This window comes from Grus americana, chromosome 6 (assembly GCF_028858705.1).
Source record: "Grus americana isolate bGruAme1 chromosome 6, bGruAme1.mat, whole genome shotgun sequence".
In the NCBI taxonomy this organism is placed as follows: domain Eukaryota; kingdom Metazoa; phylum Chordata; class Aves; order Gruiformes; family Gruidae; genus Grus; species Grus americana.
The window spans coordinates 22,887,154-22,913,709 of record NC_072857.1 but is presented as its reverse complement, the minus strand read 5'-3'; the positions used below and the strand labels follow the sequence as shown (position 1 = coordinate 22,913,709).

General features: G+C 37.4%; 1 protein-coding gene across 1 annotated transcript in view; it reads left to right on the top strand.

Annotated features, from left to right (window-relative positions):
• METTL8 (methyltransferase 8, methylcytidine) overlaps positions 1 to 11,863 on the top strand; it is a 102,631-nt gene extending 90,768 nt beyond the window's left edge. The window contains exons 12-17 of the transcript XR_008577550.1: positions 345 to 514; positions 1,044 to 1,138; positions 5,099 to 5,153; positions 7,811 to 8,043; positions 8,884 to 8,983; positions 9,761 to 11,863. The gene's annotated coding sequence lies outside the window, so the exon portion shown is untranslated. The remainder of the gene's footprint in view (positions 1 to 344; positions 515 to 1,043; positions 1,139 to 5,098; positions 5,154 to 7,810; positions 8,044 to 8,883; positions 8,984 to 9,760) is intronic.
• Positions 11,864 to 26,556: the final 14,693 nt, after the last annotated feature.

The window sequence follows — 26,556 nt, the reverse complement described above, 5'->3', positions numbered from 1 at the left end:
ACTGGGCTTTGAGCTGAGAAGGGAACTTCTCTGTCTAGTGACCATGGAATTGTGGAATGGTTTGGGTTGGAAGGGACCTTAAAGATCATCTAGTTCCAACCCCCCTGCCATGGGCAGGGACACCATCTACTAGACCAGTTTGCCCAAAGCCTCATCCAGCCTGGCCTTGAACGCTTCCAGGGAGGGGGCAGCCACAGCTTCTCTGGGCAACCTGTTCCAGTGCCTCACCACCCTCACAGTAAAGAATTTCTTCCGAATACCTCATCTAAATCTACCCTCCTTCAGCTTAAACCCATTACCCCTTGTCTTATCACTCCATGCCCTTGTAAACGGTCCCTCTCCAGCTTTCTTGTAGGTCCCCTTCAGAAACTGGAAGGCTGCTATAAGGACCATCCTCCACCCTTTGCAAGTACCAAGCAACTAAAAGAAGAGCTTGCCTGGTTTGAAAGTGGGAGCCATACAGGCAGGAGGGGAGGAAGATGAAGATGCAGCTCAAAGGCTGACAAGAGAACGAGTGAGTGTTTCCTCTGGGAACTGGGGTAAGGAGGAAGCTTGGATGGACTGACAAAACAAGAAGAATGAGACGCAGAACTGAACAGGGAACTGAGGAACAGAACACCATGGGCACTGTATAGGGAGAAGATGTGTAACAGGAGACAATGTGGCAGGGTGAGGATGTTGGGCCTAGAGACAAGTGAAATGAAAAGGAGGAGGCAAGAGGGAAAAGGGGACTGATCTGTCACAGAAATAGGGTGAAACCTGGGTAAACAAATTGGGGTGAGGATTGGTGGTGGAAAGACCTATCTTCAAAGTTTTTTTTTCTCCCAAGCATTACTGTATTTTCACATCTTGGTGGAATATTATAGGCTTTGTCTTTCATCCATATGTGCACTATGTATTTCAATTTATTACAAAGATGGAATGTTTCATTTGTTGTAGTTTATATGTGCTATGCACATGTTTGCAGCAGCACAGGCAGGTTTATGATACACCTGCTTTTGCTTTTTCCTGAGGGAACAATGTTTTTACCTTTTTTCAAGTAGAACTCTATAGTGACAGAAGCTACACTCCTAACCTCCTGGGAAGCAAATACAAAAGAATAACAGAAGTGTCTGCATCCTGATTGTGTTCAATCAAGGTAGGACAATTAAATTTACTCCATATGTTCTGATGTTGTCCCATTTAAATCAAGACCATATCTGCAGATTATCACCTTGAAGTGCCTCCCAGTCTCAATTTCTGTTATACTTGCATCTGTTCAACAGAACTTAAATGAATTTGTATAAACTAGAAATACAATTTAAAAGGAAAACAGCAGAATAATCTTTAGGCTTTCTCTGGGATTACAACAGTTTAGAGAAGGAATATCTTTATTATTTTAAAACACTCTCACAGTTGCAAAGGAGTGCTCATCCAAGAGGCTGAAAATTTAGGTTATTTGAGGTATTATGTACATCATCAAGAATATTAAACCTAATATCTGTGTTACAAAGCTTCTTATACTTAATGGTAGCCAGATGTATCTTGTCAATTGTTACTGTGAAAAAGGAGTTAGCAACAAGATAGTCCCATTTTCAGAGGATGTTTTATTGATCAGGTTACTACAATTTTGAAGGGAACATGAAAGATTAAGAAAGCAAGTGAATTAGTTTAGTGATGGCTAAAACCCACTGATGACATATACAATTTAATAAATACTCAACGAATAATCTGAGCATTCGTGTGTATTGATACTAACTGAAATTTTAAGTTCATTAAAAACCCAGGCTTGGTGTATGCTGCTAGTTATAAAAACAACCAAAATGTTAAAATTTGTAAATATGATGTAAAAATAGAATGCTGTATATTTGTAAATATGATGTAAAAATAGAATGCTATATATTTGTAAATGTGATGTAAAAATAGAATGCTCTATAGCTACTGCATAAATCCAGTGTATAGTCTTCTCTGTAGTATGTCCTGTTCAACTAGAAAAAAGATGCAGTAGAAATAGATGGTGAAAATTCCTAGAGACATGAAAAAACTTCATATGAAGGCAGGTTAGGGAAATGAATGATAGACAACTTGAGCATGGCATATAATGTTATATTTTAGTATTTAGAAGGTCTAGTTTATCCCTTTACACGATACAAAAAGCAAGGTAAATTAGTCAAGTTGGCAGGCAACAAACCAATTGATGAATATATACAGTGTGCCCTATAAAAAACACAAGGAATCACAATGTTCATAAGGCTAAAAGATTGGTGAGTTACCAAAAATGGTTTATATTAGATTTTTCCTTTTTTATTTTTATATGTGTGAAAGGGAAAATCTGCTTATTTACTGTTTAAGATTTTAAAGTGTCTCCAATAAAAAAAAAAACCAAAACAATACTACAACCTTTCTCATTACCTTTTGTGAGATCCTAACATTGCTCAGCAGTGGAGCTGGAGAATAAACCTGAATACAAAATGGGTCTAGTAGGCACTGTTTACTGAATTAAGAAAAGATAGAGAGGAAAAAAAAGTCGAAAAGAAGAGAGCATACTAATTGGCATGACAACATGTAGTCCTGTAGCAATCATACAGCAGTTAGTATTTTATATAGAATGACAAATCCAGTACAGTGCCTGCCAGAGAGAGGGAGAGACACATCAGTCTTACCACACTTTCCTGTCACTTACGACAGTATCACTATAAACTGGCATTTGGACAAGCCAAAAGCCAAAGAATAAAAGTAATTGGTTTCCTAAAAGAGCATACAATTGATTAATTCTGCTTGGGTCAGGCTGGCTGTATTGGAGGGTTTCATTGCAGAGCCAACATTCATTTTTTCTTTCTTTAGTGTCAGGCAAACACTCCAGCCTCCATTTCCTCCCAAATAACAAGTGCTCTTTAAATGGAGGAGCTGCATCTTTGAACCTGAATAAAAGGGTTGTTGTGCAGCATAGGGTTTAGCAGATGGGCTTAGAGAATCTGAACCTACCACTGGTCTTTTATTCTACGCTAGGAAAAGCTTTGCCATTTTTAATGGCTCTGTTTGCTACATACCCTATTAAGCACAGTAGTCAGATGTCGTTCTGAGGAATCGGGCAGCTTAGTTTCCAATGACATTGATTACACTCAACAGTGAGAGGATGAGAAAGAGTGGTGGGTGGAGAAGTGAAAAGACAGTGTGAGGCATTTCAAGGAGGAGGTTTGCACTCCAACACTTGCATGTGGGTGACAATCCCTCTGAGAAACAGTTTTTACTCTGAAATAGAGCAGAGTTGAATCTTCTGCGCTCACTTCAGGTTTAATCTCCATCCCTGCAAACTACCAGTGCAGCCTGTAGTTAAATGTGCATTTATGTAAAATGAAGAGAAAATGACAGTAGCAAGAAGCTGCATCTTTAGAATGGAGCTGTGATTTCACAGAGAGACACCCTGGCATGTTAATCCCTAGCATAAATGGAGGTAATTCTCAATGACAACGCTAAGCCTGTTTACACAGAGGCTGAGCTAGACCCAAAGGTGATACACAATGCTGTTCAAAATCAATCATTTAATCCTTTTTAAAGTTTTGTGATCTAACAACCGAAGACGTTTGTGTTAATAAAAGATGGTGTGTCAAAGCTGTGATTGTCAGTGAGCATGACTTGCTTTGAGATAAAAATTATGACAAACACACTCATAACCTTATTTTAGATAAACATTTCACCTTGTTATTCAAGAGCAAATATTAGTAAATTGAATAAATACTTGGTGATAGTTACCAAACTGTGAAATAAGGTCTGTTTTTTAAACTGGAAACAGTCTGAGCTAGGTTATACAAAGAGAGAAGAACATAATCATGCTGGCAATAAGTCTATGTTCTATTTTACTGAAGTTTACAAGGAATCAATATAATCAACAAGAACCTTGGTTTTAGTTTCTTTTTATTTTGCATGTACTTATTTTAATAACAAATTAAAGCAGATGAAAAAAGAAACTGCATGGCACAGTCTGCAAAGCATGTAAGTATTATTATATCACTTAAGATATTTAACAAACTACTAACTTGCCCTCTTGTCATCTTGTATCAATTGGCTTGAGGCAGAGTATCAGAAACAGTAAATATTTATTTTCCTTTGAAACATCTTCTTTGAAACTTCAAGATATAGATTAGTTGATTGCAAATAGCATCCAGATTAACTGGTGCCTAATATTCGTTGTAAAAATAAAAATGCAATCATAGAAGTACAAAAATATTCTGTCAGTAAGAACATCTACATTCATCATTAAAAAATTGAATTAAAAAATCAATTGCACAGAGACAATAGAATTTTTCACTCCTCGTATAAGGGAATATATAAATTTGGTTTGGGTTTAAGATGCTCACATATGTGTGTTTATATTTTAGTGTAGAATATTAAGAATTTTTTATCCTACAACATTCTCTAATGGGTAGTAAGTAGTATGAAACTTGACAACCAACTAGATAAGCATGGTAGGTTAAGATAAGTGATTTACAATAAAATGCTTAAGACGTGTTCATTTTTGCTATGTTTCTCTCTCAGATACTTGAGAAAGTACCTGTAAGAAAGTATGCCAGTTCTTAACCTTAACAGTTCTTTGAAGTCCAAAATAACAAAATTTGTGAAGATAAGATTGGAAAAAACAATAAGGGAAAAATGGCTCTTTTAACGCATTGTCAGGAAGTGAAAATGCATATTTATGTTTCCCTATCTTTTCAGATTTCATAGAAATTGTGTTATTCCATTACCAAAAGACTTTGCATATTAGTATGTGTTTCTAAGGAGATACCAGTAAAGCAGTATAATTTAAACTTACATTATGCTTTGGGTTTCCATTTTTTTCACAATTGTTTATTCTCCTTTTCCTAAATCAGTCCATCAGATTAAAAAAGAAAACAAACATACTAACACTCTTTGAAAGCCACAAATTGTTGATGATAATGCAGGCAAATATTAACTGAGTGTTAACACACTCAGTTAACCACATTCCAGTGGATTTTCCTGCCATTTGTGAGATCAAGAATGGGACAGTTTTATCTGCTATGTTACAGGCATTTTTTTTTTTAGAGGTATACTATAAGTATGTTTGTGATACTTCATATAATTTTCACATTCTTGTTTCCAGCTACCCTACTTTCTTATTTACATTAATAAAGCTTTTTGAGACTCCCAAGTGAAATGTAAGTAAGTATTACCTACATATTACTTACATTATCTAAGTATTACTATTTGTATTTGTAAAGTGAATAAATACAAAGTTTAACATAAATCTCCATGTGTACTACATGAACAGTGACAGCTTCAGGCCTCTTGGTTTCCATCCCCAGCTTACTAGGTGAGATCAGCAACGAACGTGCAAACTTTCCCTAGGGGAGCCTAGAGCGACTTTTTTATCTCTCCAAGAGTGCTGCCAAGTATTTCAGTGCTCCCTGATTTTTTCTTTTTTTTTTTTTTAAACACAACAAAACAGTTCTTGCCAAAGAGAAGCCTAAAGGGCTTAGATTATATACATACATATATATATGTGTGTGTGTGTATAAAAATAAAATGAGCACAGAGAACATCAGCAGGTTGGGAGGTAGAGAAATGGAAATTGGCTGGTATCCAATTAAAGAAAAGTCCAGGCATGAGAAAAAAGAAATTCTTTAAAGAGGCATTTAACGTAAGGTAAAAGAGAAAGGTTGTATGCTTAGAAGCTCTTCCTAAAACTGATGGTAGTATGGGATGAGAAGTAAAAGAAAAGTTATTGATCAACTTTCAGGTTTTGGCCTGGAAAAGTGTATAAACCCTAACTTTCATGTTTGGACTTTCTAAGAACTTTTATACAAGGGGCCTGCTGGGGATCCACATTCTTCTGCAGTCAGTATGGGTGCTGAGTCATCAGGAAAGTTGGCCATTTGGTTTTAGGTTTCTAAATATAGAGGTGAACATTTAAAGCCCTAATCTGGGAACAGCGGACACTCATATGCAGCTTTGGTGACCTGAATTATTCCATTTTTAACAGTGCTCATCTCAGAACCAAAGCCGTGCCTGTATTACATGTACTCCTGAAAATCGTAGCTCCTATGACAAACAGAAAATGATTACTTAGAATTAAAAATTTATTAAAAGAAATATAAAGAGTGGTAAGTTTCAGTCTCTGCTAAGCATCAAAACTCTCAGGATAGCTCGTGTGCTTGCTCTATGCAGAGGAGGTGGAACAAGTAGACTTTGCAGGAGGGAATAGAAGAGCAACCTAATTTAAAGAAGGATGCTTAGGTTAAGCCTTTAGAAGGGGTGAATTTTGGCTGTTAAATTGAGTTTTAGCTATTGTGTTCAGGAGGTGAGGAGTGTGAGTTTGTGGGAGTCTGCCTGGAAATTGTCAGTTCTCTGAAGACATATCAGAGAAGATTTGTACTAACTTTAATTTTGTAGTTGGTATATTATACCAACATTCAGTACATTGGTTGGTGTGATTTTTTTATTTCTGATGAGCTTCTGCACACTTTGGTTTGTTTGTTTGGGAACTTTGCTAAAATAGGACCTTTGACATTCAAAATGCTGTGACAGAGAATCAGAATGACAAAAAGGCGTTTTCACTTTCACTGTAGATAAATTTGTATAATCCAGCATTATGTTGTAGGACCTCCCTCTTAAAAAAGTGAGATTTTACATCGGTGATTCAGTGTTTTATTTTGACAGCATTCTGTGCCTTCTGCATAGATCCTAGCCAAAGGCATGCTTGCTGAGTGCTTCCCCACCTGAAAACGTGGGGCGGGGAGGGAGAAATCCTGTCTGGTCAACAGTTACGTCACTTTGGCTGTACGTTGCCGTCAGCGGTGATGCACCTCTCTGCCAGGGCAGACCTCAGCCATTGAGCCTGCTGGGTGCCACCGAGGTGCCACAACTTGCTCCTGGTCCTCCGCAGAGACCTGCTGCTGCAGAGCATGCACAGCGTAGGTGCCGCCTCCCCACCCAGCTACCAAGGTTTTGGGGGAAAGTGAGCCTTTGAACGAGATGTGAGGTCAGATGGGTATTGTTTTGGCAGGCCAGGTATGGCCCAGGGGCGCGCCAGGGCCTGGCTCTGCTCTAAGTGAAGCAAATGCTTCATTATTTAGACTGATTACAGTCCAGGTAGGCAAAACTCTTGGTGATTTTTCAATTAAGGGAAGGATATCTAGCAAGCGGATAGCAGCAGAGGGAAGACTGTTTTGAGGGAAAATAGTTTTTTTGTCTTAAACTTTCATCCTGAGTACCTACAGTGTTTCAAGAGCTATTTTTGGAGGTGAAATAGCTGGGAACAGAACTTCTTAACAGGGTGCAAAAAACCTGTAGTTGTATTAAGCGACAAACTACTAGCCATTGCATCCAATATGCAGTGCTTTTGTCACTGGCAGTTCATGTGCTGCTGATTGGTTAGTGTTTAAAAAAAAAAAAAGTCATTACCTTACTATAAGATGTGAGCTTCAAAATGAGACTGTGCCCTCATTTTCTATGAGAACTTAAAACATGCAAAGCTTGAGGTTTTAAAAGTTAGTCAGCCATGTGTGAGTTACAAAACCACAACGAGTTAGCAAGTGACGTTAAAATTTGAAATGAGTATTTTTTTATTTGCTTCTAGCTGAAAACCAGTTTTATCAGTTTCCTTCCAACTGGTGTAAGACTCAGACAGACAATTTTACAACAGAAGGGGATTTCTTGACAATATTACAGCAGAATGATGAGAAGAATCTGTTTCTGATTAAACTTTCTGCACTAACAATTGTCTTAAAAGGTACCGTTAGTAGCCTGCCCCTAGCTGTAGACTTCTTGTCCGTTGTTCTGTAACACCTGCTAAATTCTTGGAGTTTCTCAACAGCATGCAGATGGAGTCAAGATCTCTGGGCCCCAGAAGATAAATGCCTAACACGTGACCTACAAGTGTATTTCTGCTGCCTGCGATAGATACAAAGAAAGCAAGAAAGTCTTGGTTTATTCTACTAGGAGGAAAATGAGTAAATGTTATATTATCCAGCCCTTTATGTGGGACTTTCTAATGTGTTTTTTGGAGAGGACTGAATCCTGCTTTCAATTATGCACGGTATGCTGAAGGTATTGATTTGTGACTTTATTACCAGTCTTTATTATAATTCTCTTTATTTTGGGTGCTGTCTTTGCACATGATGAAAACCAGAATATGTTTGTTTTTCTTAATTGAACTTCTTACTGTTGTTTGTCTCTTTTATACCTACAACATTCAAAACACTAGCTATTGCATGCGTGCTACTATTAATAATCACAGAATGCAGCTGAGATGAGACAGAGATACAAAACCTGACTTAGTGATTGTCTAAAATATAGTCATGATTCCAGCTTAAAATCTAATATTGTGTGACCGCTTGTTACGTTTCATTTGAATTTTGTATGAAAAGAAACATGGTAAATGCAAAATATCTCCTGTATCCACAAAACTGCTTGTGCTTCTTTTCTCCAGTAGAAGTGATCTCCCTGTGTCTTTAACAGAGAGATATACCCAGTTAGGTGGCAGTAATTCCCAGTAGTATCATTTGGTTTTTGTTTTCTTGTGGAATTTAATGCCATTTTCATTCAGTCTTTTTCTTCATCTGAAGGCTCCGAAGTTTCAGTCATCCCTGTTAATTCTGAAGATGCTGCTATATGAGTTGAAGTGAAATCAAATTTCCATATAAAATGCAAATTTTGCAGATAAAATGTGGATTTCTCTAATGAATGTGCCAATGTTACGAAAGGCCCACAACAGCTTCCTAGTCAGTGGCGACTATTATGCAGCATTTAATTTATGCATAATTATAGTCCCTCTTGTAAAGACCATCTCTAATATGACATATATGACATAACATAACAGTTTTATTTCCCACAATTCCTAAGAACCTAGCTCAAAACTGATATAACAAATACTGTTCTGACCCACAGGAACCAACTAAAAGTTTTGCCACCAACTTCACTCAAGACAAGATCTCATCATAAAGAAATTCCATACTCGGATCTGCAGCTATTGTGCATACCTGTTCAGGTAGATCTGTTGACACTTTGATCAGTTTAATATCAAGTATTGTTGGGCTGCTTTTTCAAGGACCTTCTTGATATTTGTGGTTTTATTCTTCCAAAGAGGAAAATGTGGGCTCTTTTTGGCAAAATGAAAAGAAAAGAGAAAATCCTGCAGCTTGAGTTCGTCTGTGCATTGCTGCATTGTCAGACTCGCTTTTTAAAATTAGTTTTTCAGTTCTTCTCAGAAGTGCTTTAGTAAAAGATTAATGTTGGTGTTCAGCAATCACAGGACAGAAGCAGTCCAGAGTCTGTATCTGCTCCTTATAGTAAAGGCCTGTAATAGAAGCAGCAGGATGACTTAATACAAAGAATTTTGAGAAAGGAAACTAAGCTGTTCTGTGTTCTCATTTATTAGACAGAGAGAGGGAACGGAAGAGTAACCTTTACAGAACTCAAATCGCACCTGAATAATTTGCATTTAGAAAGGATGTTCCTTTCATGTTCAATTGGTTTATTGAATCCGTGTTAGATTCCTGTAAATGCTGCACAGCTTTTGCATCCCCAGTACTTTGCCTAAATGAAAGACTAACCTTTGGAATCTGGCTTGGCTATATTACATTTGTGTTTAGTCTAATAGAGGTGATGAAAGTCATTGAACTGAATGGCATAAATTCCCTTGGTCCTTTAGAAGCAGCTTTAACAACAATCTCGCTTAGATGTTCAGAGTGACAGGAATTAACATTATTCCTATACATAGGAACATGCTTCTGCTTGAAACAGCCTTCACAAATTCATGTTTCAGTAATCTTCCATGAGGGCAGTGTAGTGCCAAAGGAGGAAAAGCTGAATGTACTTTTCATTCCCAGGAGAAATTAAAAAGAAGGCAAGTGCTTTGAGTGGTAAGCAAACCTGCCTTCATTTTTATTCTACTGACCTGCCATAACGAAACTTGAAACAAAGCTCATGGTACTGAACAAAAATATTTTGAAACTGAGTGCCTTAAGGAGCTGTGGGGTTGGTGTGAATGTGATCTGAGCTCTTCTTCTTTTTCCCTCTAGTGTACAGTATATGTTGACAGTAAATTCTTCCTGCAGATACTGGTCATGAGAAGTTTTGCCCTGGGGGTCAGACAGAAAACTGTATCAGAAGTGTAAGAGAAATCTTGCTGTTTGTGTGGGACCTCTATATAAATATGCCTGTTTCAGTCCCTTTCCATTTCAGCATTTTTGTGTAGATCTCTCAGGTACAAAGTCTTTATGGACAATGTAGTATTTAATAAGATTTTTGAGACCTGTAATGTTCAGGGGTTTGTTTATGATTTTTATGCAAAAGCAAAAACATATTGAAATCAGACATGAATCTAGTTTGTGAATTATGTTCGGGAAGTGCTGTGTGGAAAAATACCCATAATCACTCACAGAGATTAGGAATTTAATATTCTACTTAATATACCCAGCATTAGACACATAAGATTATAAGTAGCATTGCTGAGTTTATTCATAGCAATAACTACTTGCTTGTGTTAAGGCAGGGTGACAGTTCAGTTCTGATCCTGAAAAGCAGGAAAAAGCTAATGTCTTTATCAACCCTGTGCTCACGCTCTCTTTATGGGAACTTTGCAATAACAGTGCAATTGCTCTTTTGAGCCACAGTCAGGGATCTCCTGAGTTATTCTGAATGTGTGCTAGCCTCAGTTATTGGTGTCCTGGTCCCCAGATGGACCTTTTCTTCCACTGCCCTGTGGCATTCCTTGCCAAAACGGTTAGTCTTACCCTTTACCACATGAAGGTAGAAGGGCTAGAGTTTGGCATGACAGTACTGAAGAGCGAGAGCTTCTATAAAAGAGAAATCGTAACTTTTTTCTCCAAAAAAACCTACGTAGACTTTGCTTTCAGATTGTTGAATCCCACCCCAAGAAGCTATCCAGTAAACAGTTTGTCATTGCTGGGCATCAGGACCAAATAACAAGAGCCATGGATAACCTCCATCATAAAGGACCACTAAAGCCGTATATAAACAAAGGATTCTCAAAGAAGCTGGATATTTTCTACCTGTCACATCAGCAAAATGGGCCTGGCTGCAGTCCTGGGATTCAGTACAGCTGCTTACCTGTAATTGGTTGTGAGGCTGTCTAAGAAATTGTCCTATACTGGTGAATAATAATCAGCTCATGGTTGGGTTAGAGCAAGGGTGATAGGATAACATGTGTAGCAGTAACTTTGGTACGTAAAACTCACAGCTAGCATAGAACAATGCTGCGTATTCCCAGAGATGGAGGATACTGCCCATTTGTCTTCTGTCCCTTGCTCTGCCTGTTCAAAGAATAATAAATGAGCATCAGTATCCTGCTCTATTTTCTCTAGGCACTCCAGGAATGAGCTTTGGGGTATTTAAGGGATCTACTAAAGCTCAGAAATAAACCATGGGTCATCTAGAACAACAGATCTTTCTGCAGTAACAGCAAAGCTGGACTGTGTTAGAACAGAGTTGTCTTTGGAAATGGTTCAGTTCTGTATCAGAAGCTTCAGGAAAGGAATATTTCTTTAATGCTTTGTGCTCCAACATAAGTACCCATATTTGTGTGCAGGCATGTGTAAAACAAAATAAAAATTCCAAAACAAAGCAAGCTGACTTGCTTCTTCCTGGCTCCATGCAGACAAACTCTTAGAACTGGATAGATAGCAGTTGTGTTGCTTTACGCGTGCCTGAGACGTGGTCAGAAAACAATACAGAAATACATAAAAAAAGTAGAAAATAATGTGCAAAATGTCTTGCTGCTATTTTGTTTGCCTCTAAACAATGTTATAAATAAATGAGTATGTGCGATTGACCGTGGATTATCCTTTACCCCTGAGGATCTAAAAACTTGATTTGGAACAAGTTTACAGGACATTTTATAACTTCTTTGGATTTTTTTTAAACTTTTTAATAACTTGGCACATGAATTTATGAGTGTACCATGGTACTATCATAAAAAAGAAGATCAAAATAGTGACTAGAATAAGTGAAAAGGAGCTAGAACTGGCCCAAAATCTGTATGGAACAAAGAATTTACATTTATTATCCAAAATACAACTCCCATTGGAACTTGGGTAGGTATCATACAAATCATGATGGAACATGTCCTCTAATGAAGGACCATTATTATGGGAAGCAGGTAGTCTCCATTTAAAATAAAAAACTAGGCACAATTATATTAGTTGTTAGCATGCAAGTAGCTGAAGTAGCCCTGTGTGTTATTAGGCACTTACCCTTGCTACCTGAAGTGGAATTGTCTGATAGGAAAATTGGGTAGGACTTTCTGTGGAAAAAAATGCAAACTGATTTTAGTGCTTTAAGGTTAAGTTTTGTTGGCAATGAAACAAATATTTTGGCTGTTCCTGACACCTGTGAGCTTTATTAAGTATGCGAATAACAAATATGCTTGATTATATCTGGGAGAAAACTGTTGCCTTTGCTTCCCTAGGATCCTTAAACCTTGACTGAATCCCATCATCTGAAACAGGCATTGCTTTCACTGTTGTTTTTATGACAGTTTAATATGAATGGTGAATCTATCTTTGGAAGGCAGAAAATGAGATGCATTGTCTTTTAGTGGTCAGGTCTGATAGATACGCTCTTTTATGTGTCGGCATTGAGTCTTATATAAGATTTTTGCAAAAGTGAGAATAAGTTTTCCCTAGAGAGACAGATGAGGAATAAAGGATTAGTACATCTCTCCGTACAATAACTCCTAATGTGAAATTCTAGCCCTATTTATAACAATGAGAGCTTTGCCACTGACTTCAGTAGGATCACAATTTTACCCCTAAGGTGCAGTTGTGCTTTCCTAGGAAAGCTAATGTATAAAATACAGCCTCTGCCAGCACATCATCAATGCAATAGCATAGAAAGAGGATAACATTGAATGACATCCATAGCCAATAATAGCTGATGCAAGTATCCTGTCGAGCAGGATATTAATGTTAGTCACCAGCTTTCCAGGTGTGTTTAAGATTATTTTCTTCGTACCTCAGTGAGGAAGACTCAGAATGAGTTGGGATTCTTTCTAGAACTGTGTTAGCATTTGTTTTTTGTATTTTTTCAAAACTTATCAAAGAATGTCAGATCTGGTGAAGCTTCTTTGATTTTTATTAATAAAGCACACCATTTATAACTAAGTAAGTTTTTAAAGCCCTTCAAGGCACTGTTCAATTTTTCAGCTCTCTTTTGGTTCTATCTAGTTCTTTATTAGCGTCCTATCCTCAGGTCGTGCCTTTTGTAAGGCAGATATTGTCATGCACGCGTTTCAGGGAGCTCCTCATGAAAGAGGGAAAAAGACTCTTGATTGGGATCCCAGTCTTCACTGACCCACCGCTCAGCAGGTAGTGTGCTGTGGACATCAGCAACGTTACAGAGGGACTTTGACCAGTATGGTGCATACAAGTCATGGATTGAAGACTGTTGCTCTGTATCTTCCAGGTAAGACTAACATCTTCTTTTTGATAGGGCTGTTTAGATGTCAGCTAAGAAAATAACTCCTCAATGTGTTTGCATGAGAATGAATCCTGTAGATAAAATTATATTGCATAATAGTTTCCTGCAGCTCCCCAGATACTTGTTAGAGTAGTCCGAAATTTAATTCAGCCTCTCCCTATGAAATTGGATCTCTACTTTGTACTTCTGATTGCTTCTCTCGGCTCGATAATGACATGGAAGCACTTGTTCTTTCTCTGAATAGTGTCTGGGTGCCTCCTGCCAGAGCAATGGAGATCACCTTCTGCTGAGCTTATACATATATGCAGCAATAGCAGCCATAATGGGTGCTTCAGTGCACTGTGTAATATCTTCTTCCAAATTAAGGAGACTCTGACACATCAGTCAGTTTTTCCCTGCCTGTATTTGATTGCACACTTAAAATCAGCTGACTCTCAGATCAAGTGGTGCTTTGTAGCTTTAAGCTCAGCAGCGGCTGTTTTCTGTGTTAGGGAATTCTTCTGTTACAGTAAATGGTAAAACAAGACTTATACTAAAGTTGGCCCCAGAACTTTGCAATGATCCTCCCTGAGAAACTTGAACTTTCTTGATTGCAAGTAGGAAAACCCTTGAAGGAGTTTATGCAGATGGTAGAGAGAAATTAAGAAGGGAAGAAAAGGACTGTATTGAATAATTTCCAAAAATGAAGTGAAAAAAAAAAAAAAGGTATGTATATCAAACCTTCTGGAATGGAACAGTAGCGTGAGGTGACAGAGTTCTTTTAGAGTCTGAAAGTACTGGAAGTTTTACTCAAGACTGGGCATTGTACTATTAGATGTCACCATCCTGAGATACTCAGCTTGGTACAGTGAGACCACTTCACTGCCTCATTTCACGCTGGTGTGTTTCAGGCTATGTGCTGGTATCTCCAGTATTTGGCTTTTTATAGTATGTGCAATAGATTAATTTTTCCTATTCTTACAGGCAATATCTTTAGCAGTATGCCCTGAAATGCCTTATGGATTCAAGCTGTCCCTTAATCAATGTTGCAGAGGATGCAGTTTTGATATTTTTCTCTAATATATGAACTATGATACTAGACTCATCCTGGCATACATCTGTTGGACCACACTGGAAGCATTCAGTTAGAGACACTTCATTACCAGAATGGGGCCAACAAACGAGACAATCTAAAAAAGGGGGACTGAAATATAACATAGATGGGAAATAGAGGATATCTCAAAATAAGGTCATAATGGAGGACTTAAATTGCACATATATCCAGACAACAACAAGACATCCTCAAAATAGGCTACGGTATCTGCATACTGATACTGACTTTTACAAATATGCAACAAATATGGATTGTTTGTGAAAAGAACAGCTATGGGTCAAGATGTAACATAACAGAGAAAATAACTGCAAATATAAATATTTATTATTAGCGGACAGTAACTGCTTCCTACTAAAATTGCAAGAATGATGAATCCAACCCTCTTACTATTTATTGGAGAATTAGGAAGCTAATGAGAGAGTGCAGCAAAAAACTCTCTTCTACCTTCTAGAAAAATCAGCAAAGCTAACATTGCCAGACCATAATGAAGAATACTCCAGTGTACCGAAAGCTACTGGGTTGCAGATCCACCGCTAAAAAACACCAGTGCTTGATACTGAACCAAGGAGTGAAAAATACAAAATGAAAAATCCTGCATTGACTGAAGGACATGCAGAATTCTTTTCCATCTGTAGTTTTTAAGATTGTTAATACTTCTGTGAAACACTGCTGGACTGCCATACAGCACATTACAAGCAGGAGATGAATGAGTCTGGTTTGATCTTCGAGCCTCTTTGATTAGGTGCAGGGAGGAGTCAATGCCATCTCTGCATACTGTGGCATGTTTTAATATCTGCTTTTACTTTCTGGGTTGATTTGAGTTTGAGTCCTTAGCTTATAACCTTTTTTTTTTTTTTTTTTTGATTTAGCCATTGATTACACCCCAGAAGATATGATTCATTTGAACTACAAAATCCCTGTTTGTTGTGGTACTAATAAGCATTGTGCCTACTGAAAGCTGCAGCAGAAGAGAAAGGGAGGAGGCCTAACAGGCTTGGCACCATCTTTTGTCTGTGTTGCAGCAAGAGGAGAGGGAAAGATGTCTAGGAATTGTCTTATCATACGCACATATACACATACATAAGCATTTTTATTTGTTTATCTAATCTCTTGGTTGCTTTTTCAATGCCTGTCTTAACCCTTTGTTCTTGAAGTAAGCAAGGAAAAACTATATGACAGGCATTTAATTTTTTTCTTTCTCAAGAGCAGCTAGTGTCCCTTGTGTTGAGGAGAAACTGGGACCGTGTGGAAAGCTAGATTTCAATTAACACATCAAAGGGCAGTTTGGGGGGGGTTGTCTATAACTAATGTTTAGCTGAGTTGCAGGACTGTGGGAATCTTCTATTTTCCTATACACTCACATATTGCATTCTTACCTCTCCTACTTCTCTACTTTGCCTCTGCTGCTTCGAAGGGGCCAAATGAAAGCAGTATAATCTTGTTGAATATATTCTATAGTTCTTGCTGATGAATTAGATGAACAGCTGCTGAGAACAGTCTGGGAATACAATTTGGTGAAAAAAAGAGATGAGATACAAACAAATTCCCTTACGATGCCATTCATTCTATATGCAGTATTATACCAGAGGGGTGGAAAGATGGGAAGGCCTAACATTCAATTTCAATTTGAGCTGGTTTAAAAAGAAGCAATTCTACATACATTGCACCCACAAAAACATGTATTTATAGGCACAAACTTTCACTTTGTAGGTAAAAACTGCACAGTTGCTTGTATACATTTGGTTTTTTGCATGCATAAGAACCTACTTTCACAGACACAACCATTGGACTTTCTTCTCAATGTTTCCCAAACAATTACTCTAATTCTTACATTATATAGTTCATATCTCTGATGTGTGCTTTAAACAAGCTTGGGAAGAGAAAATTAAGAGAGACTCATTGGTATGTGTCAGTGTTCCTGCAATGTCCTCCTGCTCACATTTCTGTGTTGTAAAAATCTGGCATGCAATTGTGTGTAAGGCTGGAAATTAAAGCTAATTTCCTCAGTTGCCTTACAAATGTCTTACACCAACTGAAGCAATAGGCATTTTCCTTTCTTGTCTTGCTACTTCAGTAAATTCCTTCTCAGGTCCTTTTCACCTAGCAGCGTCTGGGAAACACACACAGAATTAAACATGCCTGTCTACAGAAATAGGAGAGCCAAATGTATGAATTACACTGATCTTGGATAAATTACCATTTAGTGTAGTTCTGATAACTCACACTATTTTAGAAAGGTTGATCAGATTTTTCGATGGGGATCTTGGTAATATAGAACATGTTATGGCCTTTGGCCACACATCCCGTATTTTGAACCAGACGTCTGTGGTTTACCAACTCGTTTCCTTTTATCCCACTGCAGGCTAGTAGTAGGAATTGGATTCTTTTCCTGATTGGTTGGTTGGAAGGTATGAAAACCCTCTTATGCTATGTATGTTTTGTAACTACAAGCTTGGTCTGAAAACATAACCATTTTAGAGTTCTAGGAAAGTAGTTTTTAATAAATATTTTAAAATGTTATTCTGGAACAGAATTTTTTTCATGCTTAAATAACTGGAAGAGGCCTTCTTGGTAGTTATGAAAAATGGAAAAAGAAATAAGTATTTTTTTAAATTAACTCTTAGAAATCATCTAGAAGTTTAATAGTCATGAAGACTTCAACACAAATGTTTTTGTTTCTTTAAAAGAGATTGCATTAGCTCCCAGGATGAAAGTGTCATCAGATCAACTGTAACTATAGCTTGACACTCCGTGCCTCTGTGCATGTGCATAGCTTGATATTATCTAAGTACTGGTAACAGTGATACCTAAGGCTACTGTGGATAGACACAGAAGGTTTCTGATGACAGCATCTTAAGCACAGGAGAAAAGCTCTCATGTGGTTTATGATACCATCATAACCCTGAGGTGCTGACAGAGCTTCATTCACAGTTCTTCTGTGAGTTGTTTTTCTGTATTTCATGTATCACTTTTGTTTCTTGTTGAAAATCATAGATTTTTTTTCTCTTTAAATAAACCCAGATTAAAATTAAGAATTAACATCAAAATACCTTTCACTACCCTGGTTATTTTAAAAGGTTTCAAAATCTCAGTTGGACATCTTGATGGTTATAAAATGGATGTTTTGGACAATAGAACTGTATTTTAAGAAATAATGTAATTAATCAAGAATAGTATTTTTCAGTTAAATATAACACAGCACTGATTTTTGCCATGTGGTTGATCATATCACTCAATATGACATTCAACTCTATCATCATTATGAACAGAATATAGTAAGTATTGAATGAAGCTTTTGCAAAGATATATATGTGCAAGTTGGTTAAAAAATGTTAATAGCATTTTCCACTATAAAAAATCTGGGGTTTATTTATCTGTTTGTTTTTGGGTTTTCTTGACACATTTATGTTTTAAAACTACTAAAGTTAGTGTTCTTTATTTTTTCATTTTCTGAATCATTTCTTCTTTTACATGAAGGTTTGTTTTATTTTACTAAAGCCTCGGCTGCCTATAGCAGTTGTACTGACTAACCTATAGCAGCCAAGTTAAAGGAAACAGGTTCTCTAGTACTGAAATCATTACAGGGGAAAAAAAAAAAAAAAAGGAGAGGGGCAGAAAAAGACCTTAAAAGGTCATCGAGTCCATCCCTGTTCTGAGGCAGGAAATGGGTAACTAGGTCATCCCTGACAGATGTTTGTGTAGGCTGCTGTTAAAAACCACAAATGAAGGGGATTCCACAACCTCCATAAACCTATTCCATCTAATCTAGACTTAAAAAAAAAAAAAAAAAAAGCCTTTCAACTTTGGGGTTTTTTTTTTCTTCTTCTAGTCTACTCTGCTACAAATTAAGCAATTACTTGTTATAATTCAGGTGGGTACAAACAACTGTTGATCATGGCTTTCTGTATGCTACCTTTTAAAATAGGCATTTTCCCCCCAGTCTTCTTTTTCTGAGGAAGCCAAGCCCCATTCCTTCAACCTTTCCTCGTAAGTCATATTTTCAAAATAACTTACCATTCTTGTTGATTTCATTTCAACTCCATCCAAATTGTTGAAATTGTTCTTGGAGTGCATTGTCCAAAATTGCACAGAATGCTCCAGCTGAGGCCTCAGCGGCACTGAAGATTGCAAAATAATTAGGTCCTGCATCTCACATACTGCACACTTCCTAATACATCCTGGAATGAGAAATGCCTTTCTGCAACATCATCATGTTGTTGACTCATATTTAGTTTGAAATCCACTTAAACCTTCCTATCCTTTTCTGTAATCCGGTTGCCTTGTTAAAGCATCATATTATATTGATATACTCTTTTATTCTTGTCATGGGTAGTACTTAGTTTCTCTCTATATAATATGAGCTTGTTGCAGATACACTGTTTCTCACATTATCTCAATATTTTGAATTCTGATCTGTTTTCCTATGTGTTTGCAACCCCCTTCCAGATTTTTTGCAAATTTTACAAGTTTACTCCCTGGTTTATTATCCAAGCTGTTCAATGAAAAATCAAACAGAATAGGACCAATGAGAAATCCCTGAAGGATGTTACTGCAGTGCCATCCTGCTTTGTCAGGAAACTGTTGATAAATACTGTTTGGGAGAAATATTTAACTACTTGTGTGTTAACTGTTACTTGATTTCACCTACGCTATTTTTTGTATTGCAGGCAAAATTAGAGAGGACCTAACTAAAAGCTTTGTTAAAGTGCAGATATCACATTTACTGCTTCCTTCTTATTCAGTAGGCCTGTTGCCCTTCCTAAGAAGGAAATCAGAGAGCTTTGACACAATAATGATCCTAAGATTACATTTTAACATCTTATTGCTTAATTCTTTTATATCATATTGCTATCTGCATGCCTATACACTAACTGCCTAATAACCTATGATAGTGTCCCTCAGAGATGGATGAAGTATTTATGAAAGTTAAGTCAATTGAACTCTGATTCTGAAGACAGGCAGTATTTTCATCCTTTCTAATCTTCTAGGACCTCCCTTGAATGAATTCTCAAAAAAAACCCCCCCAAAACAAACCCAAACCACAACCCTCCCCCACCCCAAATCGTCAGTCAGAGATTATTTTATCTTTTTAGGTGTTCTGGGGTAATTTTTAGCACATTTTCCTATGGAAACACAGTTTGTATGATCACACTGTATGACCAGTCAGACCACACTGTGCTTTTTGAACTGGTTGCTCACTTTCCAGCCGAACTCGAGTGAGTAGTGGTAGTCTCAAAGGTACCTACAGTTTTTGTGATAATGAGCAGGTAAATAGAGTGTCCTCCATGGCAACAAGGAATTCAGTGTAAATGAAACCATGATATCAGGAATTGGAATACTCACCGAACAACATTACAAATATTCCAACCATAAATTTCAGTCAGAGTTTTTGCTCTGGGCTAATCCAAACAGGACATGCAAGGCTACAGGGAGGCAGGCTTTATCCACTGCTTTCTGAACTACACTTCTAAATCAGCAGGATTGAAAACTGGCATGTCTTAATATCACTTAACCCATTCCCACCCTTTTGTGGTCTGTGCTTGTTGACCTTTGTTAAAATTAATTGCCTTGCATATCTGATGCTAAGGTTTTTGTAGACACATTAGGCAAAAAAGACCATTGAATATTTTACTTTTCTCTGTGTCACATTATTTGGTTACTGTTAGATACTGGATTTTAACCTGCCTTTGTCTCCCTTACTTTGTGTGTGTGTCTAACCTTTTAATGGCGTACAGGTCCTTTCCTGGTTTAACTCATTTTGCCTCAGCCTACCTGATTTGTTCCCCATGTGAGTGTGCTATTCTTTTGAACGCAATTTTAGTCATCTGTTCTTGTTTCCACATTTTTGTGTGATTCCTTGTTTTTGAATTAATCAAATAGCTCCTGATGAAGCCTTGTTGCTGTCTTTCAGTGCTTTCTTTGCATCAGGGTAGTCTGCTGTCGTGCCTTTAATACGCTTCTTTCAGTAATTGTCAGCTCTCCTATGCTCCCATTTCCGTCTGAATTTCTTCCAAAAGATCTACCCACCCATTCATTCCCTAAGCCAACTACAATCTTTTTGAAGCCCATTCTTTTTCTGCCACTCCACGCTTTCATTGGCATCATTAATTTTATTGTTTTATGATCGGTTTTGTATGTATACCTTCCACCTTTGTCTTAATCAGGAAGTATTAACTGACAAGCTAAATAATAAGCAAAACAGCCTTTCTTCTGTTACCTCCTCAACTGTCTGAAATCACAACTTGTTCTCAGTACCCTTCAGGAATCTGCTGGGCAGCTTGTCTCCCATACCGCTGTTTTCCAGGACCTTGTGTCTGTGTGGAGGGGTGGCGGGTGAGAAGGAAAAGTTGTCTCAACTCTGCTGACTATGGGGCTGTTACCACCTTCCTGGAGGAGTACAACGTGTCTGGACAGAACCAGAGAGAGGACACTGGACTAGGTGGGTGTCGGATCAGATGAGCGAAGCAGCTCCCCTATTCCCAGCACAGGGGGCATTGTGGAGTGAAGCTGTAGACCAGCTCAGCTGGAGCTGGAAGGGAACAGAGGCAAGGAATCTGTAAATTATAATACTGTTATTTTAATATATAATATTTCATCATCTGTCAGGCTTATTGTTGATGTTATTTGGCAAAAATTTGAAGGCCTTATTCAACAATTACAAAAAAACCAACAGCCCTAAACTGGTATGGCTTTTGCCTGAAAAAAGCATCAAGACATGCCCCATTGCTATTAGAAAACACATACAGACATGGCTCTCTGCAAACACTGTCTGTCTCTAATGCCTTAAAATCAAAGGCAACAAAATAAGCTCCAGGCAAGACAGATACTTCAGGAAAGAAGATAGAAGGTGTAAAGAGTGAGACAGAAGTATGAAAGATGTGTGGAAAAGCATGAGCTTAAAAAAAGATGGAGAGGATGCCTGACAGATAAGAGGGGCCTGTTTACCTGAGAGCAGCGTTATAAAAGGAATAGTCTGAGTGTAGGAAAAAATTGCAGGGAATAGCAGACAAGTAGATTGCAAGGGACACAGGAAGAAAAGCAGTAGAAGGAAATGAAAACAGACAGGTGGGGGAAAAGAATGTAGCATCCATCAAGATGGGGTTTTACATTTCTTCACCAGGGAACATTTATAAACCAAATTATTTTTTATTAAAATGACACACACGAGAAGGAATTGTACAAGTGTCCTTGATTCTGACTGGAATGTAGCTAACGATCTTAGTAGCTAGAGCAGGGAAACTGGAGTCGAGAGGAACATTTCTACGGTAAAAAACCCCTCTGTTTAATTTCTGTGTTTGGTTTGAAGGGAAGCTGTTTGCAGGCTTCTTAGAGCTTTGGAGTACAAATAATCATAGCAGAGGTGGATCACTGGATCTGACTGATGGTTATGATAGCAAAGGTACGATAAATGCAGTTTATGACAATTACATGGATGATAAAAATAGATCTGTGCTTACATGGTGTTTGTGTCTATTTCTCAAATGTAGGCTTAATGTGATACCATTTCTTTCATTTTGGCTTCTCTGCATCTTGATATGCTGGTATATTTAGGGAAGATATTTTTGCTAGTATATTATTTATGTATGTTTTTGTTATCTTGCAGCTCAGAGTTGCTAGCAAGTGCTATATTAAAAAAATTATAAAGCATGTAGTGCTGTATATGGCTCAGCGAGACAGCTCTAATTCAGTGAGCCTCAAAATTGATTTAATCAAGATCTAAATAACTTTTTCCTATAAAAATATTATTGCTCTCAATCAGTTTTAGAAAACTTTAGCTAAACTTGAAAATTATTGTTAGTACAACTGAAACATTCCTATTTGCTCATAAATAGAAATGCTATGTGAGAATCAGGTGCAGAAGCTGTTACAATCTGAGATGGTGTTCTATCACAGCACACACTTGCTGTCACAGTCACTTGGCATTTTACCTTGTACTCATGCCAAAACTGCATTTTGAATCTTCTGAGCTACAGGACACAGACTGGAAGATTCTAGCCTTCATTCCAGCCCAAACTGGCCAGGAGCACATTGGTCTGATACAGGGAGGGTCCATACATGTGCTCAGCTGTGTCAGGAGAAGGACAGAGTGTCAAAGCTACAAACTACCAGCATTCACCAAGACAGAAAACAGTATTTTCTTCTCCAAGTTGTGTTTTCCCAGCATACTACATTCCATCTAACCTAGAAATGTCATAAATATATCATTTTGATGATGAAATAATTTAGGCATTTTCTACTCAAGCTGCTGTACCAGTATGTCTATTTAGTTACAAGAATATTTTTCTACTATGATCATTAAATCAGATTGACTGCTAGTGCTGGCATAGTTATAGGGTGTGTGTATGTCCTTCTATATATGGGGTAGGTGAGTGCATGTATACGTTTGTATACATATAGCTATGTATAAAATTCATATATACCGGCAAATATACAGCATGGCATACTATAATAGCTTATGCTTTAAGAAAATACCGCTACAGGTCTATTATCCACAGTGCTGGGATGACAGGGAACCTACAAAGAATTTGAAGCCTTCTTAACAAACAAAAACTCAGTTTCACTGTCATTGCAAATAATTGATGGGATAAATCAAATGACTTGAATATTGCTTACAGAAGAGCATTGCTTTTTTGAGAAAAGGATAGAAACAAGGCTGGGTTGCTCCACTGTCTGCCGAAGCAGGTAATTTGCTCCAAGTCCAAGAAGATGGAAGACGGCTACATATTAAATATTTCTGATTAAATATATGAAAAGGTAAAAAGAAGAGATGTAATATCTTTGGGCCTATTTTAGAACTCTTAATCAAAAGAAGCAGGTGAAGGAAATAGATACCAAAAGCATCCAAAGGAAAGCCACTAATGATCTCTGATTCCTGACATTTCCCTGATCTCTAGCTGATAGAGATTGATTTAAGGTCAGAAGCATATAGTTTAATACTTTTCCAGGGATGTTGTCATTTGTTGTAAGTCTGGAAACTCCTGACTTTCTTTCCTATAAGTACAAGCCTGCTAAATCAAGTTGTTCTTCTACCTCTACTTCTTCCGATTGTCCCGTGAATTTGAGGCCTTCCCTCTAATGATTGACATAATTAAAAAATGGTCTTATTTAGAACTTACATTATGTAATGTATGTAATGTAAACATACATTATTCATATAATCTGTTACCTGACCTGATCAGTCACCACTCCTAGGTATTGCAGTATCTGCTGCTTGTATCAAACATAAGCCAGCTAATATCAAATTCAGTTTGGTGGGGAAAAGATAACACATACCCAGTTATTAAGAACATAATAGAGTACATATTTTTCATGAGGACACCAAAATGTATTTGGTGCCTGTGAGCAATGAAGGTCTCAGAATAGGGAAGAAACTATAATCTCTCTTTAACTGGTCCCATAATACCATATTCTTCCTCAAGAACATCTGGGATAAACTCTGGATTTTACTACATGTAATGTTTGAAATGATGTCTCTTTGTTCTGTAAAGGATGTTTGTAAAAGTTTTGAAACTGACATTTCACCTGAGTGCACAGTTAGCTTTATAGATGCAATGCAGATGTTTCCAGATGTAGTCTTCCTTATTTTCACTATGCAGCCCATCAGTTTTCTTTAAAGCCCTTTCCTTTGCTAACTGCCATTAACTTCTCTTACTTTTCCAAAGATTTAGGGGTACACTGTGAATTTACTGTGATAAAAGCTTCTTGCGCAAGTAATTCCAGTGGCAAAGTTGAAAGCTGTCACAGTTTTAATGTTTTTCAGGTTTTTGTTGCTTAGCTTTTTTATCTTTTTTATCTTTGGAATAATGCTGCTTTTCTGTTCTTCAAGTGTCCTTACTTGATTTGAGGGTTACTACTGTGGTAAACCTTTGCTAACTTCTATTTGACACATTCTCATGAGAAAAATAGCACATAGGCATTTCACTCCTCTCTGTTCTGATCTGAATTTTCAGGTCCTCTTCCTTAGCAGTCAGCAAAACTAAACCAGCTTTCTTGGGCTTTGCCTGGAGTCAAGCTTTCCCTTGTAGGTAGGTACGTGGCACCTTCATTATTATCCAGAGCAATCCCATTGAAAGGGGATTTCCCCGTATCTACTACCTCAAGTTATGCCTGATGGTGGTGGTAATGTAGTGTTTACATGGGAAAATTTGATAGCAGACTATTCCTGAAAACTACGAGGCAAAGAAAATATCTAATATTTATACTTTTTTAAAAGAATGAATAATACTTATTCGGTATGATTTGAGTTGGATTTAGTTTTTAATATTTTGGATGGGTGACACTGAGCTGACTGCTCACCACTGTGAGTGACATGTTATCCATCTGGCCACCGGACCATGAAGTTTTATTGCCAAATGAAGGCAGGCCATTGCTGGGGACTCTGGAAAGCCTTATGTACGTTTACGATGCTATATAATAAAGGAAGTCTTTTAGAATATGTTTGAAAATTTCTGAAAAGGTGTTAATGATGTTCTCTCCTGTAGGGATACTATTAAACCGGTAACACTGAAGCCATGTGGCTTTACAAATAAAGGGGTACCTTGAAATCAGTGTCAGCTTCTACACATTAGAAAGTAGATTTTCTATGAGCTACAGAGCTGAAATATGTATCCATGTATTTTTAAAGTTATATAGACTGTCTCATCTGGAGATGATCTATATAATTCACACTCTGTTTTCAATCTACATCAACAGCTCATAAAAACAAGAGATATAGCTCTGCTGTATTATGAAAAGGAGACCCCAACCTGTATTTTGCAGCAAGTGCAGTGTTTAATGAGTGCTCTGGTGGGCAGTCCTGCAGTACGTGCCCATTCACTCCTGGTCCCTCAGACAGGTGCCTTCTAACACATGATGAGATATCGCAAAGATCTGATTATTTTTCATAGTGTTAATTTGACAGTTTAAAAGACATCTTGGCGTGTTGGTAATATTTAAATTGCTTGTCTGATAGAAGAAGTAATGAATGGGATCTTCCTCTTCGTATCCTGTTCCCCTAGCCAAAGCGACTGATGCTTTATTTAAACAAGGAGTCCCAACCATTTCAGTGGAATGACTTGTAGGCAACAGTTTGTAAGAAAAAGTGGCAGAAAGAATGCTTGGTTATGTATGTTTTTGTAAGGGTAGCAGGGGTTTGTATTAAGTGGATGCAAATAAGTATAAACAAAGAGACTAATTTCTTTAACTTCTTACTTGGCAGATTTTAAAACTAGCATGCTGCAGCAGGATACACTCATCGGGCAATGAGGTACATGTTCTCTTATGCTATCATATGGATTGTGAGATTAGGAGTATGTTTTGTTCTTAACCTTGCAAGAAGTTTTTAGGCCAGCTGCTAAATATTAATATTTCAGAGCTAGCACTGTTTTTACTTCATGCCTAAGTACTAGCAATTTCCTGGTGTAATATGCTTAGGTAAAGCCTAAGAAGTCCCCTCTAGGATCAAGTCCTTGAAAACAAGTAAGCCTTGGTTGAAGTATCAGATCACTTCTCTCTGCCAAAAAAAAAAAACCCAAACCACCAAAAAGTATAACTGTTACTAAATATACGTCTTGGAACAGACTTATTTAGCAAGTAAACATACTAATTTTTACTTCAAGTTAATACCGAATTGCTAAGAAACTTGGAGCTATCTTGTATACTTGTGGGAGGTGAAGATCTTAATGTGACAGCTGTCATTTTAAAAGCAAAAGAAAGAATTGGTAATATCTGTGTTATGCACAAATCTGCAACTCAACATCAGTAATCTATTTCTGCCGCTCTCAAATAGAGGGGAAAGTAGGTTAGTAGATGGCCAGGATGTCTCCACACAGCAACCACAAAATGACCGCCATGCCCAGGTGATGAATATACTTATTTATATATGCAGAATGCAATATATCTGCAAACCATGATTTTTTTTTTAAGTAATCAAGGTCATTGTCATACTTAAGCTGCGCTCATAAAATTAAAAGGCTTTCTTCCAGAACTGACTTTGCTGTGTATCTCACGTTCTCAGTGACGCCTATGTTAGTTTTAAGGAAGGAAAAACT